Genomic DNA, 14,398 nt, shown 5'->3' with positions numbered 1-14,398 from the left:
ATATTTCAAACGTTCCATGAAAACAGTCATATCCCTAACTCTCTCATTTGTCTAGTACACGTATCAGGCTGTATGACATGTGCACAGTATCCTGGTGATACTTCTCCAACTCGCATGGTCCTACTTCCTAGAGTGTACCTATACCGGAAATATTTTCCACTGTCGGCTATTTGGCGTATAAGTTCTGAGTCTATGGGTATTCTGTCGGCTCTGTATGAGAATGTCATGGTTTGGTTGTTCCATGACACTTCTCAATTTCCCGGCTTTCGGGGATAGGAAATGGTAAAACATATTAGGGACCTATCTACATGGCATTGGTGGAACTTTAAACTAGGAGGACTAGAAATATTAAATCTCGTGTCCACCGGTCTCCCACCCTTTAACTCAAGTACCTCATCTACCGTTAAAGGATATGGCACTAGTCCTGACTTTCTATGACCTTGAGGTACTTGTGAGCACACCCAACAGTCTGTCTGATTTAACACTTTACCCACCAATGAGGGATAGTCACTCAATGGATGCCGGTCCATGTTGATGTTAAAACTGGACTGACATTGCTTGATGCAATCATCCTCAACTATATTTTTACAATTCCTACAAATGCAATTCTCTTCAGCTAACAATCCTTCACAATGTCTATTAGTGTCGTGGCTACCAGATCGTTTTCTGATACTCACCTTTGCTCAGTGATTGTGTTGCTCTTGGAATTCAACGAATCCATCCTGATCATCGGAACCCATTCCAGATCCTTTCTCGACCTCACTGGTACTCTCACCGAAACATACTGCTCTGGTCAACAACAGGGTCAACAGGAAAACACGGACTGCAGTCTCTTGAGGTAAGTCCATCTTACAGGAGGAGAAAGGGAAAGTTGTAATGGGGGTACAGAAAATAATTGAAGAGAAAAATAATGTTACGATAATTTGTCCTCTAGTCTTCTTGTTCTTCTTGCTCAGTTGTCATCTCAAAGGTGCTGTCCCAAAATGAACACTCCGGTGATACAATATTCTTTCCAAATCAGCGATCTTTCTGTAAGGAGCAAAAATCTTGCATTACCATTTATCTAACTGATGTGTGACATACTATCCGTAAAACATGAAAGAACAAAAAGAAAGAGAACAATGGAAAAGAAAAACATTGTCAGATTCATCAACAGGTTGTCGCATCAAAATGTCCACCGGTATCTCTGCACAGTCTCCCCCACCAGTATCTCCACTCTCCACCCTTTGTGTCTGGCCAAACACAACAATGCTGGTAAGATATACTGGGGTTGAGTAGACCTCTGAAAAAGACCAAGTAGTCATGTGACGTTTGAGTTCTGTTGGTGAACGTTGGAGATGAGAAGAAAACATTTACAGATAAATTACAAATTTTACCCGGCCGTCACTGTGTCTGCAAGGAACTGACCTCCCAATTACATTGACTGTAACCTCAGGCTTTCTATCAAGGCTAATGATCAATTTTACTGGCTGCACATTAAAGGTGCGGCCCAAAATTCTTCATATATGATCCCTGATTACACTTTCGTGTATCATGACTATGCTCGTGTTCTTGTCTAGGGGGTCTGACTTTATGTGGGCTGTTACAGTTGCTGGCATAATGCCCTTCTCTTTTACAAAGATAACAAACCTTTGGCTTCCTCCTTGTGCCAGGGGCCTGGGGTCTTGGTCGATTTGATGCTTCCTCTAGTGTTTGGATGCTCATCACCATCAACCGCTCTTCCTGTGCTTCCCTGGTTCTTTGGATACCATGGTCATGTCGTTGTCTAAGGGGTTGATATACCTGGTATGTATCTTTAAACCTACAATCTCATGCATAATTACCTTCCCTCTGGAAACTATAACATCTCATCACATTTGACTTAACCACAGGGATCTGAGGCTTCTTACCCCCCTGTGACTCCCTGTGCTTGCTGATATTCCATTCGTGCCCAACAGCGGACTTTCTTAATGCAGCCACCAAGATACTTCTCCAGTTAGGTTGAGTGGTCTGTACCCTTGTTCTCAACACTTTTGTTAATCCCTCCATTAATACATAAACTACTACTTTTCTATGGTGTACATTTTCCTCAATGTCCGTGTTCCCAGTATATGTAGCCATTATTTGCAGTGCCCAATTGAAAAAATTAGAAGCAGTTTCACCTTCTTTTTGTCTTATGGAGAAGATTCTTTTCCACTTGACAAAAGTTGGGAAATATACTCCTAATTGCATGTTGATCTGTTTAATATTTTCCTGATTGTATTCCTCAGTAAGGGGAACCTCTGCGTCTAACTTACAATCAGAAATTAATTTCAAAGGGTCAATAGTGGAGGGCAAACATGCCCGCAGTACTGTTTGCCAATCTTTGTTGGTGGGTTCTGTGGAGTTTCCTAGTTCTTTAATAAACCTTTGGCATGCGGTTAGATCTTTCTTGGGATCGTGAAATTCAGACAAAATTGATCTTTATTCTGCCTGGGACCAGGGGCAGTGCATTGCAATGTCCCTGGCGGGAGTGATTCCTAGAACGTCAGTCTGTCCATTTGGGACTGCTATCACCCTGACAGGATTAAGTTCAGCTACATCATCTTGTGTTGATTCTACAATATGAGGTGCATTTGTCTGTGTATAATATACAATACCGTACTTACCTGTGGACACGACCTCACCAAGCCCTCCATTAGGGAGGGCTACTGCCTTTACTGCCTTTACTGATTGGGTAACGCCCACCTGGGTGTTTCGTATGATGGCTGCTGGAAAAGGTGCCGACATCATGCTGGGCTCACTTTCTTGCCTATAATCCTGAGGAAAGTTCAACATGGGGTGCATCTTGCACGAGTTAGAATTTGTACCTTTATTAGTTTTCCTTCTATCATTATTATAGTTATTACATTTATTACATTTACTCTTATCATTATTAATACAGTTACTAAGTGCACAATTATCATCATATCCCAGTATGCCATTCTCTGCAGCCATTTGTTCTCCAGTTGCCATATGTTTCCTGTTAGAGTGAGAACAAGTTGTGTAAGCTAATTCCCTTTGTATCTCACTTTCCTGTTGCCATAAATGTAAACAATAATAATGTCTAATCCTCTGTTTTGCAGATTTTATTAGACATATCCTTTTTATTAGATTTTGCAATACCTCAGGATCAAAACTGCCTACCCTGGAGAACTGTTCTACATCATTCTTAATCATAAGTTCCCATTCATTGCATAATACCTGTGTGTGTGATCCATATTTCTCACACATTATATACCGTGCTGATCCTTTGGGCCAACAAATACCAACGTGAACCCTTGTTGGTCGTCCCTTACTTGAGCAACTGGCCCCCATTGTTTGCAGCTATTGCTGCCTCAGCAAATTCTTACAAAACAAACCAAGTTCCCAGAGATAAGACGATGGTGAAAGTTCAATGAGTGCCTTCACCCACTCATGCCCACGTTGACCAATTTGCCCAGAAACTGCTTCAGCGCTGTCGTACTCAACCTAGGGCCCCTGTGAACCGCTATTTACTGGGGCGTGTGGGAGTATGCTACCCTCCCAGTAAGTATTGGTTGTTGAAGAATTCCTGAGTGAACAGCGAACCTCCCTTAAAATAAAAAACCTACACAAATCACGTTAAAGTGTACAAATAGCGTCTATGATCCCACAGCAAATTTAGTGGGTATCAAGGTGAACTAACTAATGCACACAATTACATGTGGTACAGTCGCACTTCGTATAAGTAACTATTACTTATTCGCCTTACGACCAACGGAATCGGTTGTTTAGGCTGAGAAACCTTCAGCCAGAGCGTTACACTGAATGGAATATGGGTACTACGCCAACCCCCCCGGGCTGCGCTTTCTAACCTTCGCAGTCCTTTTTTATCTGCGAATAATACTTGCTCCTTTACCTTATACAATGTTAATGTGGGCAAGCCAATCCCACGCCACCAAGTGCCCACTCACCTGATGTGGTCTCCGACGGGATCCCGCTTTCTGGGTTCACAAAAAGAATACCTTTATTTGCACACTCACTCATGTTCATTCATATGCACTCTGATTTTTCTGTACAGAAATTACTTTCATTCAGGCAGACAGTTCAATCCCCGGGTTTTGCAATAGAAAAAGGTTCTCTTTAAACTAAAACTTTTGGAAACTCAACAAACTTGAGCTATTATCACGTGGCTACTAAACCGCCCACACTAAAACAATGTTATCGCATGATTTGAATTTAGTGGGCGCATCCGCACAATGCGTTGCGTAAACACGCCACTTGTGAAGGCCTTTGCGTTTGCGTACGTAATCTCGCACGTTGCCCGAGACACGTATGCAAAAGGCCAGATACAACACAAATACCACGCTTCTATAAATGTAAACGATGTTCAACTATAATCGCTTACCGAGCACCACACAGTATCTGTTATGCTGCGTGCGTGATTTTTACAATTACTCCCTTTAAATATTACTCTTTATAATATCAACTAAATAGCACCAAATTTCCTCAGCACTTGTCTAACAATCAATTCTAATGGCAACAAGAGAGTGATTATGTGAGAATACACAAATAGAAAAAAAATGCAAGTGAGTGTGCATGTATTACGTGCGCAATTGGCGCCAAACCGAAACTTTTAAACAGATTTAAAACAATAGCTGTATGTTCTTACCTTTCTCGGATCTCACCAGCATCCCTACAAACCAAGAGAATCAGACGCAGATGCATATCCGATCAGCACTACTGGATACTACCTTTTCGCCCTTTGCTGATCGATAAAGTCTGTGCGTTTTCGGCTGACTGCGGATATGAGGTGGACCGGATGAGTCCCCAATTGATAAAGCTAAATATTTAGCTTTTAACATAAGCTATATACTAATACCATGGAGCCGTAAAACCACATGCACGTGCTACGCACTTAGTACGCTATTTGCATACAAAGACCTTGCACGCGGTATGCAAGTTACGTACACACGCTACACTGGGTGTACTGAATACACACAGCGAGCGTACACAGAGTCAATAACCTTTTTAACCTTAAACACAGAATATGTTTATACTGTAAACCTTAGTTCCGAGATACTGTAATGATGTAATACTAAACCTTGTGATTAAGCAACCTGTTTGAGCGGTTGAGATGCTCAGAAACACTTAGTAATAAATGGTGAAACACACAATACTTAGTGAGGTTCCAACACCTTCTTAGATGATTTTAGTATGTAAAAGGGAAAAGAATACAGTTGAAGCTTATACACTACAGACCTAACATTAATAACTAAACAGAATAATTAAACAGAAATATAAGCAATAGCGAATGATCGCAAACACAAGTAAACAGAAAGAGAATAATTTGCAAACATAAACGGATAACAATATGGCCATAGAGAACTTACACACGTGGAAATGAGTCGCAAGCGCGTTCTGGAAACCAGTCCTCAGCTTTTCACCGTGATAACCTTTGTAGAGAGAAGTGAGTGCTGGTCTAGCTATGGGGGTCCTTTATATACACAACATACAGTACACTACAATGGGCCCTACAATCTCATTGTTCATTGGACACAGGAATGCGTCTCTGCATTATAACAAAAGGTCATAGGTGGATTCGAACAGGTGGGCTGTGACTATTTCAAACTGCTCAGGTGGGAGGTATCCACAGGATTCCTGCCGCATGGATAATGAACTACAAATACAGTAAATGTCCATACACTTCTTATAAACATAACCACCACCCGTTTGCTGGCTGTAATATATTTATTGACCCAGGCAAGTTTTTTATCCCTGAGTCCCTATTTTTAGTTATTGGTGCCAGTGTTTGTTCCCGTGGTATATTAAGGACCTTTTCTTTAGATTCCTGTAGTGCTTTCATTGGGTATCCCCGTTGGGCAAATTTACTCAACATGTTATCCAATGCCACTACGGTCTCTGCTGGGTCTGAGGTGATTCTCCTAACTCGCAAAAATTGCGAGTAGGGGAGTCCTCTTTTGAGGGCCATGGGGTGGAAGCTTTGATGACTGAGTAATGTATTTCGATCAGTGGGTTTCATGTAGATGGAAGTAGATATACCCTTACCTCTGCGGTTAATGGATGCGTCCCAAAAATTTATAGTAAACTCGTCTATGGTTATGGTGAACTTAACTACGTGTTCTGTCTGATTATGTCTTTCCCATAACTGGATCAAATTTTCCTTAGAACCTTGCCAGAACACCAGGAGGTCGTCAATATAGCGTTTGTAGTAGACTACTTGTGACATGACAGGTTCGTTGAGATAAAACATTTGTTTTTCAACATAATGCATAAAGGCACAGGCGTACGATGGGGCCACCGCCGACCCCATCGCACAACCCGCTATTTGCAAAAAGAAAATTCTATTAAATAAAAAATAATTGCAGCTCAAGACCAAATGTAATAGCTTCAAAAAGACTCCTATGTCAGGACCCGTATATAAATGATTCTCATGCAGTAATAGACGTACCGACTCCACACCTGCATCATGTGGGATGCAGGTGTAGAGGCTGGTGACATCAGCACTGCACATTAACATATCTTCAGGTAAATCACCCAGTTCTTGCAGGTGTGTCAAGAGAGTAGTTGTGTCTTTTAGATAAGACGGTGTAGCTTGGATGCATGGGTTTAAATATGCATCCAAGTAAGTCGATACTGGATGATATAATGAACCTCTGGCCGACACTATTGGCCGGCCTGGGGATCTACAAGTGATTTATGTACCTTGGGTACAGTATAGAAGAGGGGCGCTATGGGTGTATTCTACATGTAGTGCTGCCTTGACCTCTGTGGAAATGAAACCCTGTTCACATACCTCATGTAAATACTGATCCAGTTCTATTTTATATTCTCGAGTGGGATCCCTGGTCAGTCTTCTATACGTGGACGTGTCGTTAAGTTGACGATCACTCTCTCGTACATAAGATCCAAGATCGTGAACCACTATAGATCCCTCCTTATCTGCCCTGCATATCACAATGTCCATTCTTTTTGCCAGGCCCTTTAGGGTAGATCTCTCTTCTCCTGATAAATTACTACAGGGACTCTTGTCATATTGACTACTGCATTCCCGTTCTAACATCCTTAGGAATGTGAAAAAAAGAGAATTGGAAACCGCACTGGTGTAGTAGGTGTATATATGAGATGATAGACTATCTGTAATTAGCTGATAACAAAATTCAGGTATAGATTCTCATTTTGGGAAGTAGACACTTAAGGTAATACACTCCTTGTTTTTATGTGTCAAAAAAACTGCCCATCAGCGGTGCTCCCACGAGTCAGAAATATATTGTAAACATGACAACAAGAGAAGAAAGGAGACTCTTTTTAGGAAGCACTCTTATACAGATAGTAATGTATGGCTGATTGCCACAATAGCTGACTAAAATTCAATACTTTAATGATTTTCGTTAAAAAATTAATTATTGAGGAGTTCAATAAGCGCCAATATCTGTTTAAATAGTGACATTGCGAAAATATGAAAAAAATATTTTTAATCAATAGGGTACAAATACCTAATATAAGCCGAGATGGGTAGCTTTGTGATTTCGTGATTTGAAAGACACCAGCTATGGGACAACCTGTGGTCAAAAATATATTTATTCAATATATATATATATATGACCATCATTTGAAGACTGCTGTGTATCCCAAACTGGGAATTGAATCCTAGCAGGTAGTTAAATCATAGGTCATGACCGATAGGCGAATCAATGCTCTATTTCAGTGACAGACAGGGTAGCAAATACTTGCAGTACCAGGGTGTTCCTTGGTGGTCTCCCATCCAAGTACTTAAACCGGCCCTCCACTGCTTGGCTTCCAAGATCAGATGAGATTGGGCATCTCCAGTGGGGTATGACCGCAGACCTTATGCTTACCCTTGTCACACTGTGTCCTTAATTGGGCACAGGTAAGAGCCAATTTGTGATATTGTGTAGACCACAGGTGTCTAAGTAGCTGATGAAAAGGAATACAAAGACACAAATGTCAGATACCCATCTAAATATTCACGGTGGAGGTGGTCGCAAATACAAGTAGAAAAACACACCTATTCTGCACATATAATTAAGAATATCTATAGCGTCTATTTCTAGATTGAGCAGAAAGGGAGGCCTCCAAATTTGGACTCCAAGACCTCAAAAATAGTTGTATCCCACATATACTCTGGATTATGCAGTAAGGTATACCAAATTAGTGATATTCCAGCTCCAGTACCCCACCATAATTAACCTTCAAATAGCGGGGAGACAACACAACAAAATTTATGCCACATAAATCATCAATTGAGTGTTTTTAAAGGAGCACGGAATTCTGCATAACACACATCAGGAATATATTCATGTGTTTGATAAAATCCTAAATTGGATGTATCAACATACACTAATGGATTATGCAGTAGGATATATCTTGAATAGTAATATCTCTGACTCTAATACCCCACCTTAGATCACCTTCAGGTAGCGGGGGAGCAACACGAACAGAAAGTATACCACACATATAATTAATTAGGTGTTTTCAAAGAAAGCATGGATTTGTGAATCAAACGTAGAAAAAACATTTGTGTATTTGATAAGCTCCAAAAAATAATCGATGCCTCTGCATCTAAGATCTTGGTAGCTAATAAGCACTTTTTTTCAACTATTGTTTTTTTATATATGTTGCTCATGCAAGAAATGAGGTATTCTCTGTGCCTTCTGGGTATGAATTTATCATGCACAGAGAAAAAAAAAAGGAAAAAATGCTTGAGTCACGATATTACCTTATCCGGTTATGTAATAGTTTTGTGGTGTCCTACTTGTATAGAGAAGAAATGTCAGGGAAAACCTTGTGGAAGGTGCTGGCCGCGTCTGCCCGCGTGTTGCCTGCTGCTGTGCTCCGGCCGCACTGTTCTTCCTGTTAGGCTGGTTCCCGTAGCGACGAACTCCGCCGTGATCGGCTAGTTGCGGTCACGTGTGCGCACCACGTGACCGTGAGGTAAGACCTCTCTTACCTTCTGCCTGACGTACGTTTCGCAATATTGCTTGGTCACAGTGCGGCCGGAGCACAGCAGCAGGCAACACGCGGGCAGACGCGGCCAGCACCTTCCACAAGGTTTTCCCTGACATTTCTTCTCTATACAAGTAGGACACCACAAAACTATTACATAACCGGATAAGGTAATATCGTGACTCAAGCATTTTTTCCTTTTTTTTTTCTCTGTGCATGATAAATTCATACCCAGAAGGCACAGAGAATACCTCATTTCTTGCATGAGCAACATATATAAAAAAACAATAGTTGAAAAAAAGTGCTTATTAGCTACCAAGATCTTAGATGCAGAGGCATCGATTATTTTTTGGAGCTTATCAAATACACAAATGTTTTTTCTACGTTTGATTCACAAATCCATGCTTTCTTTGAAAACACCTAATTAATTATATGTGTGGTATACTTTCTGTTCGTGTTGCTCCCCCGCTACCTGAAGGTGATCTAAGGTGGGGTATTAGAGTCAGAGATATTACTATTCAAGATATATCCTACTGCATAATCCATTAGTGTATGTTGATACATCCAATTTAGGATTTTATCAAACACATGAATATATTCCTGATGTGTGTTATGCAGAATTCCGTGCTCCTTTAAAAACACTCAATTGATGATTTATGTGGCATAAATTTTGTTGTGTTGTCTCCCCGCTATTTGAAGGTTAATTATGGTGGGGTACTGGAGCTGGAATATCACTAATTTGGTATACCTTACTGCATAATCCAGAGTATATGTGGGATACAACTATTTTTGAGGTCTTGGAGTCCAAATTTGGAGGCCTCCCTTTCTGCTCAATCTAGAAATAGACGCTATAGATATTCTTAATTATATGTGCAGAATAGGTGTGTTTTTCTACTTGTATTTGCGACCACCTCCACCGTGAATATTTAGATGGGTATCTGACATTTGTGTCTTTGTATTCCTTTTCATCAGCTACTTAGACACCTGTGGTCTACACAATATCACAAATTGGCTCTTACCTGTGCCCAATTAAGGACACAGTGTGACAAGGGTAAGCATAAGGTCTGCGGTCATACCCCACTGGAGATGCCCAATCTCATCTGATCTTGGAAGCCAAGCAGTGGAGGGCCGGTTTAAGTACTTGGATGGGAGACCACCAAGGAACACCCTGGTACTGCAAGTATTTGCTACCCTGTCTGTCACTGAAATAGAGCATTGATTCGCCTATCGGTCATGACCTATGATTTAACTACCTGCTAGGATTCAATTCCCAGTTTGGGATACACAGCAGTCTTCAAATGATGGTCATATATATATATATTGAATAAATATATTTTTGACCACAGGTTGTCCCATAGCTGGTGTCTTTCAAATCACGAAATCACAAAGCTACCCATCTCGGCTTATATTAGGTATTTGTACCCTATTGATTAAAAATATTTTTTTCATATTTTCGCAATGTCACTATTTAAACAGATATTGGCGCTTATTGAACTCCTCAATAATTAATTTTTTAACGAAAATCATTAAAGTATTGAATTTTAGTCAGCTATTGTGGCAATCAGCCATACATTACTATCTGTATAAGAGTGCTTCCTAAAAAGAGTCTCCTTTCTTCTCTTGTTGTCGTGTTTACAACATCCTTAGGAATGTCTTAATGGAAGGATTTAAACTGGGAGGATCAAAAGTAGAACCGGGGGTGATGCGCTTCAGTTGGGGGGGGGGGGGGGGGGGTGATAGTGTCACTGGAAAAGTTCTGCTGTCTTTTATTATAGTATTCCTTTCTTCTCAGAGTTCTTCCCAAGCGATGTGTTTCCACCTTCCAATCAAAAGGATCCAAATTTCTAGTGGGGACAAAATAGAGTCCTTTAGCCAACAGCTTATATTCTTGATCTGTTAAGGGGGTCAAGGATAGATTGAAAATCAATTCCCTCAAGGTCGTGTTGGATTTGGACTGTGTGATCCTTTGATTTTGTTGCGCGCGCCGCATCCTCTTCCTCTTCATGTGGTGGGAGCTCTGTTGGATCGAGTCTGTAGTCCTCCTGGGGCCTGTGCTAAAGGGATGTGTGCATCTCGTGATAAAATTGAAGAAGTAGCTGCCTCCGAGTCACTAGCTGATGTGCTTGTTCCTTGTGGCCGTTCACTCTGCCATCTCGGTTGGTTTCTTAGTTTACGGTAACCGCTCTCTTGTCTTGGAGTTGTACTCCCCAACCATTGGTAAACCTGTCATTGTGCATAATCCTTCTGTACTTTTAGCAACTTGTCTTTTTTAAAACGGATGAGGTTCTGCCGGTACTGCTCTAGCTGCGTGCTGAGCTTGTTTATCCAATCATTCTGTACATCCAATGTTAATGTCGGTTTATGCTGTTGCTCAAATGTTTGCAGTTGTTCAACAACGAGGTTTAGCTCCCTAGTGGACTCTTCCACCACCAGTAATATTCCCACTCGAGAATATAAAATAGAACTGGATCAGTATTTACATGAAGTATGTGAACAGGGTTTCATTTCCACAGAGGTCAAGGCAGCACTACATGTAGAATACACCATAGGGCCCCTCTTCTATACTGTACCCAAGGTACATAAATCACTTTTAGATCCCCCCAGGCTGGCCAATAGTGTCGGCCAGAGGTTCATTATATCATCCAGTATCGACTTACTTGGATGCATATTTAAACCCATGCATCCAAGCTACACCGTCTTATCTAAAAGACACAACTACTCTCTTGACACAACTGCCAGAACTGGGTGATTTACCTGAAGATATGTTAATGTGCAGTGCTGACGTCACCAGCCTCTACACCTGCATCCCACATGATGCAGGTGTGGAGTCGGTACGTCTATTACTGCATGAGAATCATTTATATACGGGTCCTGACCTAGGAGTCTTTTTGAAGCTATTACATTTGGTATTGAGCCGCAATTATTTTTTTATTTAATGGAATTTTCTTTTTGCAAATAGCGGGTTGTGCGATGGGGTCGGCGGTGGCCCCATCGTACGCCTGCGCCTTTATGCATTATGTTGAAAAACAAATGTTTTATCTCAACAAAACTGTCATGTCACAAGTAGTCTACTACAAACGCTATATTGACGACCTCCTGGTGTTCTGGCAAGGTTCTAAGGAAAATTTGATCCAGTTATGGGAAAGACATAATCAGATAGAACACGTAGTTAAGTTCACCATAACCATAGACGAGTTTACTATAAATTTTTTGGACGTATCCATTACCCTCAGAGGTAAGGGTATATCTACTTCCATCTACATGAAACCCACTGATCGAAATACATTACTCAGTCATCAAAGCTTCCACCCCATGGCCCTCAAAAGAGGATTCCCCTACTCGCAATTTTTGTGAGTTAGGAGAATCACCTCAGACCCAGCAGAGACCGTAGTGGCATTGGATAACATGTTGAGTAAATTTGCGCAACGGGGATACCCAATGAAAGCACTACAGGAATCTAAAGAAAAGGTCCTTACTATACCACGGGAACAAACACTGGCACCAATAACTAAAAATAGGGACTCAGGGATTAAAAAACTTGCCTGGGTCAATAAATATACTACAGCCAGCAAACGGGTTGTTAGAAAAGCAAAACAAACGTGGCCCATAATACAGAGCGATCAGGCATTATCCACACTAGCTGAAACTCGCCTCATGCCCTGCCACATACGAGGTAAAAATGTAGGAGATTATGTTATGAAATTGGACGTATCTAATCTGACGAAGATTAGTCAGTCTCATTTTTTAAGACAAAAACAGGGAAGCTATAAATGTCTAGTATGCGCAACATGCAATACCCTTATCACGGGAGCCACATTCAACCACCCACATAATGGCCAAAAAATTAAAATCAAGTATAGGCTCACTTGCACTACCACACATGTAGTTTACCTTTTAACATGTAGGTAAAACTATTCGTCAATTAGGGAGAGAATGGCACTTCACCGCAGTGCCATCAAAAAGGCCCACAAAAAGAACCAGAGCGACCAACCATTTGCCAGACACTGCTTACAGGCCAAACATGGAGTAGCTTCTATTAGGGCCATACTGATAGACCATGTACCAAAATCTTTGAGGGGCGGAAATAGAGATAGGAAACTGTTGCAAAAAGAATCCAGGTGGATACATAGTCTGGGAACCATCTCCCCTAGTGGGCTCAATGAAAATTTAGGGCTACAATGCTTCCTTTAAAATTCTATGCTTTCTTTAAAAATCTATTTTCCATAAATTTAAGTGTATAATAAAACAAACATAGATTACCAAAAAATTATATATTTAATGGTGGGAAGCTCACGGTTATCTTTGCAAATCTATAATTATAGATAAATGGCACTTTTTAAACTTGTTTTTAAACTTACAACACTGTTTATTTTTGTGTTAATGAAGCTTATTGTTTTAACAGCACAGCCTAGGCAACACGAGAGCACGGAGGTGAGTCTCGTTGCCATGGTAACGACCTGCGACACGGCGCGCGGCGATGACGTCACAGAGAGACGCGACAGCGGACCAGGTGTACGGACTCGAGAGCGTGCCGTGGAGCAGGTGAGTAAGGTTAATGCTAGTTATGTGTTGATCTTTGTGTGTATAAATGTCTGTATTGTTAAAAATGTGACTGTTTTGCCCTGAGGACGGAGCTACGGCTCCGAAACATGTTGACAACTAGTCAATAAAGAACATGTCAGTTTAAGTGATCTGACTACAGTCTGGTGAGTGCCGCCTACCCCATTCCTTCCACTGCACATTGGGACGATCATCCCTTAAGGAAGGCACCACAGCAAATATACAGCATAAGAGCCGGAGTGCCGGGCATCTCTGTCATTCTATATATATATAAATATATATATCGATAGCAATGAGAGCGGCACTGGGAGACGTGGCAAACAAGTTGAAGAAAGAAAGTGCTTTTATTGAATCTACGTTTCGGGGATGCAGCCCCTTTGTCAGGATATCCTGACGAAGTGGCTGCGTCCCCGAAACGTAGATTCAATAAAAGCACTTTCTTTCTTCAACTTGTTCGCCACGTCTCCCAGTGCCGCTCTCATTGCTATCGATAAAAAGGGGAATAGTTCCAGGAGGTGAAGGCACGGGGGCAAGTTACCTACAACGCTGGGGAGTGCAAGGAGTGCCGGGTCATACTGCATGATATATATATATATATATAAATATATCCTCGAAGGGTCCTGCACTCTCATCAATACACGGAATAACAACGGCGGGTGCTCCTAATGACCAGAAAGGCCACCAATATACCGCAACTACCACCAAGGTGGAAGGTGCACTCACGCCCAGAGATCAGTCTCTGAAATCACTTGTTGACTCAGTTTATTTTAATCAGGTTTAATGTTGATGCCGTTTTTTTCATCTACATTTCGGTCCATATAAGGACCTTTATCAAGACAGGCACTTAAAACACCTAAACAATCAGAAATGATTAAAATCAATATGTATAGAA

The 14,398-nt window shown here is 41.2% G+C and overlaps 1 long non-coding RNA gene and 2 pseudogenes across 1 annotated transcript in view; 2 read left to right on the top strand and 1 right to left on the bottom strand.

The window, feature by feature from the left end:
• The window catches only part of LOC135014119 (uncharacterized), a 98,256-nt gene that overhangs the window by 66,160 nt on the left and 17,698 nt on the right, over positions 1–14,398 (top strand). Inside the window, exon 2 of the long non-coding RNA XR_010212729.1 lies at positions 13,349–13,488. This is a non-coding gene — a long non-coding RNA (uncharacterized LOC135014119). The remainder of the gene's footprint in view (positions 1–13,348; positions 13,489–14,398) is intronic.
• On the bottom strand, positions 7,707–7,827 carry LOC134942653 (5S ribosomal RNA; annotated as a pseudogene).
• Positions 10,009–10,129, top strand: LOC134942642 (5S ribosomal RNA; annotated as a pseudogene).

The sequence above is a fragment of the Pseudophryne corroboree genome, chromosome 1, assembly GCF_028390025.1.
Source record: "Pseudophryne corroboree isolate aPseCor3 chromosome 1, aPseCor3.hap2, whole genome shotgun sequence".
In the NCBI taxonomy this organism is placed as follows: domain Eukaryota; kingdom Metazoa; phylum Chordata; class Amphibia; order Anura; family Myobatrachidae; genus Pseudophryne; species Pseudophryne corroboree.
Note: the sequence above shows the minus strand (reverse complement) of the source record. Positions and strands in the feature narration are given on the sequence as shown.